Source organism: Teleopsis dalmanni, chromosome 2, assembly GCF_002237135.1.
Source record: "Teleopsis dalmanni isolate 2A chromosome 2, ASM223713v2, whole genome shotgun sequence".
NCBI classification, from domain to species: Eukaryota; Metazoa; Arthropoda; class Insecta; order Diptera; family Diopsidae; genus Teleopsis; species Teleopsis dalmanni.
Genome location: NC_051847.1, coordinates 123,691,678 through 123,698,284, shown reverse-complemented (window position 1 = coordinate 123,698,284; position 6,607 = coordinate 123,691,678).

Genomic DNA, 6,607 nt, shown 5'->3' with positions numbered 1-6,607 from the left:
TTTGCTATAGAGTTATTAGTCGCGTTAGATATGTCGTTATTTGGCATTTAAAATCGGTGAAAAGATTCGTTGTAGATGATTATTAAAATAAGGTTATATAATGTAACTTTTAATACTTGAAATGTTCCCTCGATTTGACATCCTTATCTAAAGTTTGTCAGTTTAAATTTATGGGCTTGACGATTCACGCCTATAAAATATTTCTTAAATGTACAAAGATACATATAGTGTAGTTGGCAATTGTTTATCAAAATTTTACTTGTTTGAAATTATGGTAGATTAAGTTCAATTCTGAGTAATTTCTTGGAATATTTAGCGAATTAAATTCTAAAATTAAATTTATCAAAATAATAAAAAAATATTTGACAAGATTTGAATTTACGTTCATGTGAACGAACGTCGTTGAACCCCTTTTCTTGCAATCGTCCATTTAACCTATTCGTTTGTGCGTTCGTTCTATTCATATTTGAATATATACTCATTTAGATACTTAATAAATGCTAAACAAATGATCAGAGCAAATATTTACAAAATTGAAATGTTTTTACAAACAAAATCTTTCCAATGTAGCATTTTGAAAGCTTGAAGAGCTTATCACATGTCGTCATTTTAGCAGTTTTAATAATAAAAGTGACACATTCTCTTGCATTAAATAAACATAAGATTAAAACTAAAAATAAGAAAATTTTTTAGTAAAATTAAAATTCTTATCTATATATTTACAATAAAGAGTTGAATATGTAATACGCAAATTATAGTATTCAATGATTAGAAGTATAGAAGCAGTATTCAATGATTAGCTAGATTTCTTATTAAAAGGTCTTTAAATAATTAATCCCCTGCCGTATCATTTATATTAACACATTATGGCCGTGTACGAGTTCGAGTCAATTGAGGTAAAGTAAATTGAAATTTCCTAGGGATTTTTTGCACAGCTCTTATGTAAATATTTATTTATTTATTTATTGCACTTATTTATTATTTTTGATTAAAAGTTTTCAAATTTATTTATTAAACATCTATAAAATTTTCACAATGGTAACACCTAATTTATCTTATTTTTATCTAATTTACCTTATTCGAAATTCTGGTAAATACCAATATTCGCTGCCATACCGACATAATTTACTATTTCCTTCAATTCACCATCAATCAATTTACTCGAACTCGCACACGGCCTAGCAGTAATCAGTGTTTCTACTGAGTAGTTCGTTATCCACTTAGTTTAAATGGTATATCATTTGGGTCCTGAGTACATATGAGTGAGCAGAGAAGGGAACTACCGTTCAAATTGATTTATACTATTAATAGATTGATATTCTTTTTTATACTTTTTAGTCAAAAGTATGTTTATAAAATAATTAGATAAACGTCGGAATTGGGGAACTATATATTCTCGTATTAAGTATAATAAAAACTATTTTCTTATAAAAACATATATATAAAACATTTGCCTGTACAGTAATAATACATAATATTGTTTAAATATCAAAGTTTGTGGTAATGCATTGATAGGTACTAGAGTTTATCATTTGTATATGAACCACTAGATTTCTATCGATTTATCATATATGATTAATGATGGTATGTTTAAAAGGTTGCAATCTTTAAGTTCTAATTTGATGAAACTAATTTGAAAAATAATAGAACTTTTCCAATAAAAATATATACCTGAACATTTCGTTTTTATGTTATCTACATCTAATACCGATCTTACAATTGAGTAACAATCGCTGATAACAGTGATTAAAAATGTTAAAAAAAGTGATGTTAAAAGTATAATTGAGCATTTGCAATCCAGTATTGCTGAGTATGATTGAGTTACTGTAGTCAGTATAATTGGTCAAAGTCGCTAGTTACTGTAGCCATCGCCTGTTGTTTAATTGTAGGTTGGCTATAAATCTGATCTTATCTAAATAAAATTCTATAATAGTATTAGATACTATAATTATATATTAGTGTTTCTAATATTATTTGAGCCTTTCGAGGCTTCGAACATTTTGATGTTTGATTAAGTTTATGCTCGAATGTTCGAACAGTATATTATGCTCCAGTATTAGCTCTTATATATATTTGTATAAAACAAAGCTATTCGAGTAGTCTGAATATCTTGGAGCATTTCGAGGATTTTTGAACATTTGACGTGTCCGTTTCAAATGTTCGTATTTAAGTAAATCGAACTTTACTAGAATTGTGAATCTAGAGTACTTTGCACTACTATTATATATCAAATATTTATATAGTACCTTTTTAAATAACTAATACTTGAAAATGCGTTTTGTTTAATTGCAGCTATGGAATATTGTCAATTAGCTATGGTCATTTTTAAAATTTCTAAAGATTCTTACTAGAAAATCTAGAAGATTTCATTTAATTATTTTAAAAATGTGAGAAGAATTTGTGATGAAACAAATTAATGTATAAACGGACAGATATTACATCTTTTTGAAATTATTCTACATTATACTACTTTTATGGTCTTCTTCCTTGCCTTAAAAATATTTTAAAACATTTAATTTGTTCAGTAAATTTAATATTATACTTTATACTTATTAATTCACTTTTAAAAATTGTTTTTCAAAACTATATTTTTCATATCTAATAGTTCTAAAATTTTATAAAATCTTTATTTAGGATTCATCTCATAAAAATTCTTCTTAATTGCATACGCGATTTGTCATATTATTAAGGTTAGGTTAGGTTATACCCTAGGTGCTCCCTAGAGGATCCACTTAAGCCTATTGGCCCATTGTGTTACCGTATATATACGAATAACTCAGGGTTTAAAACCATCTAGAGTCAAACTATATAACTGCGATTAATATTTGGCTCTCAAAGATTTCAAAGTATGTAATCGTACTATCAGTACAATTATCATATATTGAATATATGTATATTTTTATAATAAGAAAACAAAGTTCATCAAAAATTAAAAACAAATCTCTTACTTTTTTTTAATTTATCTTTTAAATTTTGTGTTAATTAATTTATTACAAAATGCTTGGTTCCAATTTAATTGTACAAGGACAAATAAAAATTTATGTTTTTATTATATATAAATTGGGCTTAATTGTCAATAAATCTACATACACATTATTCATAGGAAACATTTTTTATTAGGTCTTCTTTCAAATAGTTTATATTAAAGTAGTTTTTTTTTGTTTTGTGGTGAGGAGGTGGAATGCTTTATGCACCGTCAAATCGAATGTCGTCGGAATGGTGTGCCCGACTTCCTAACATTTATATGTAGTATACGGACTAAAACATTCTCTCTTCGGCGAGACTTATTACTTCGAGGAGGGTCTCTTTTATGTTATCATTTCAAGCCAAGGTTTTGAGATTTTCGATATGCGTCCAGACCTCCACTTTTTCACTTTATTAAAGTATTTGAATTATTATAGTCTCAGAAGCTAAAACAAGAAATTTTAATACTTTTATAGTTGGTATCTTTCAATAAAATAATTAATCAAAAATTATAAGAGATTTATAACTGAAATTGTGGAAACTAATGTCTCCATTAGGGAAGGGAGCAAACAATTATGATGAAGTGGAGAAACTTCGAACTTTACCAATTCGAATTATGAAAGTTATACTGTATTTATACTGTAACTGTTCAGATATTATATGATGTATTATACGATAAATGATGTTACACTATGCAATGCGGAGTTTAATATGATATAAATTATCATATCACTATTATCCATGATATAGATATTTATTTATTTATTTTATTTATTTATTTTATTTATTTATTTTATTTATTTATTTTATTTATTTATTTTATTTATTTATTTTATTTATTTTATTTATTTATTTTTTTATTTTATTTATTTTATTTATTTTATTTATTTTATTTATTTTATTTATTTTATTTATTTTATTTATTTATTTTATTTATTTTATTTATTTATTTTATTTATTTATTTTATTTATTTATTTTTTAAAGGGTTTTTTTTTGTTAGGAAGTTCAGACCTTAATTTTTCAAAACATTATTATTATTCTAACACAACTATTAGATTATAAACTAATAGTTAACCTTTCAGCTTTTGTTACTTTTGTTGGCCAACTTCTAGAATTGTTGTTTCAGTTAAAGAACTAGTTCGATCCTTACTTTAATTGTTGAGACTTTAGATAAGAATTAATATGATTGATTTTTTCTAAGACCAAGGAATTATATCGAAATCTTTTAAACGTTCTCAAGAAATACTTTATAGCGATTTGCGGAACGCATTAAAATTTGGAAATCTCTCATTTTTTACCTTCATTGAATCTTTGCCTTAAACAAGTTCCATAAAATAATAAAATTCAATATATAACTTCATATTTATATTCAAGGTAAACTTAAGATATTGTTTATCTCTGTAGTTAGGTTGAGGATACAAAGGCGAAAAGTGTTTAAAATTTCTTCTGTTGTCAGATGAAAAATAAATGAAATCCAAAAAAAACTGCATGACTAAAAATAATATGAACTTTGAATGTCCATACCTAAATACTCAATATTCACTTGAAATACGTGTTTCACAAAAATCATTTCATTATAAATATTATAATTAATTTACTTTTGTTCCTCATAACACCAGTATCTTCCCATGCAGTTGCTGTCGACTGCAATGTAGTATCTGTGATTTGTGGTGATTCAGCTGTAATTATTGTATTGAATGATGCAACGAAATTAAAGATGAGTTTTGTTTATTTGAAATCTGCTTTCTATCAATTTATTTAGTTACAAATGTGCATTGTGAAAATTATAAATAAATTTATTAAATATCTTATAGATTATTTAAAGCATTTTTAAGTAAAAGTATGGTAATATGAATAGATATGTAAAAATATTTAATAGATGTAGATTTATCTACATAAAAATATTATTAGGACAAAGTTCAATTTATTTACGTTAAAAGATAATTTATTATTTTATGATTATTGCTTATTTTGTATCCCTATCAAGAACATAAGGTTGTTAGATATATTTTTCAATTATTATACTATTGATCTAGTACTATTACTACTACTAGTACTAGTACTATTGATCTAGTTCAATCTATAGAGAAATACTTTAGAACTCATTTTTTATTTTCCTGGGTTCATAACTCAGGAAATTTATACGATAATTATTTTAGTTGAAATGCTTGTAATAACTTCTGGAATACAGAATTATTAATAAAGCAGTTCAAATTGTAAAAATATATCAGATAAATTTTAGCTAAATTTGTTATTATTAGTAACGAATTGAGGCGGTTTAGTCCGAACTCTAGTAAAACATTATTATAGTACAGTATTGGTTCGATAAGCGGCTGTGTTCACAACACATAGTGATGTTTAAGTACCTCTAACAATTTCCATAGCAGTTTAACAGTTTACAAGGAAGGCAAACCAAATAGTACTTTTCAAGAATGAGAGAACTACCAAAACAATTTGAGTAAATCAATATGTCAATCATAATATTTAAAAACTAGTATAGGTATTTGGACTAAGTTTATTTTTCGCTATTTTATACTGAAATAAGAAAAAAATGAAATTATTTCGGATACTTTCTACACAGTATTAATAATCAATATTTATTTTATCGTATTCAAAGTAGATCCCGTACAGTGTAATACAAATATGGGATGCATTTGACCCAATATTCAATACATTTTTTATAGATAGATTAAGGAGCTTCTTTAGCTCCTTTAGTGTATTTTCTTTCATGGCCGCAATAGAGGCCAGCAGGTGATGGAAGGGGAAATGAGATGGGGTGGAATGGATGGGTGGTATTCAATTGAACATTAATCTGGGTCCAGATAGAGAAAGCTGGCCACTTCAATGGGGTGGGTCCAAAGATCAATTAGACAGAGGTTTATGTGCGTTGTAAGACAGGAGAACATATAGGCGACGTCATGGGGAATAGAGCTGCCCTTGTTTCAATGTTTGGTCGATCACATTCTTTAGAGTTTTTTGACAAAAATTCTTGGGTTGGTTTGCAAAACACTCAAAACTATAATTATACAATTTTGCACGGTAACACAATGTGGTGCTATCCACTTACAAAAAAATTTTTTTTTATAATTTTTTAAATTAAAAAAAGGCACATAATGCATTAGATTATATAAAAATACTTTGGGAACACGTATATTATGTGAATTTACACTTTTTATAAACATTATAAAAAATTGAATGTATGAATTTTGGACCAAAAACAATGTACCATCCATATTTATATAATTTCTTAAAGAATAATGAATTATTGAAAGTTGTAATATATAAAAAATAAATAGCAAGTAAATTAGCTTCTAAAATCTTCTATAATTGGTAACGAAAGCTGCGATGGTACCTAAGTATCTAGGTTAGTATCTACCATTCAGTTTTACTCGAACATTGTAATGCTCGAAAATTGTAAAGCTCACACATCGTAATATCCGAACATTAAAAAACTCGAACATCATACTGTTCGAACATCATAATTTTCGAACACTTTGAGCGAGTAATATATTATTATTATTAAGTATTAATTATACTTATATATTATTTTTACATATATCACAAATTTATTTATAAATTATTATTTTATTTCTTTCTATAAATTACATTTTTATTGTTTAATAAAAAACATATTTGTCTTTA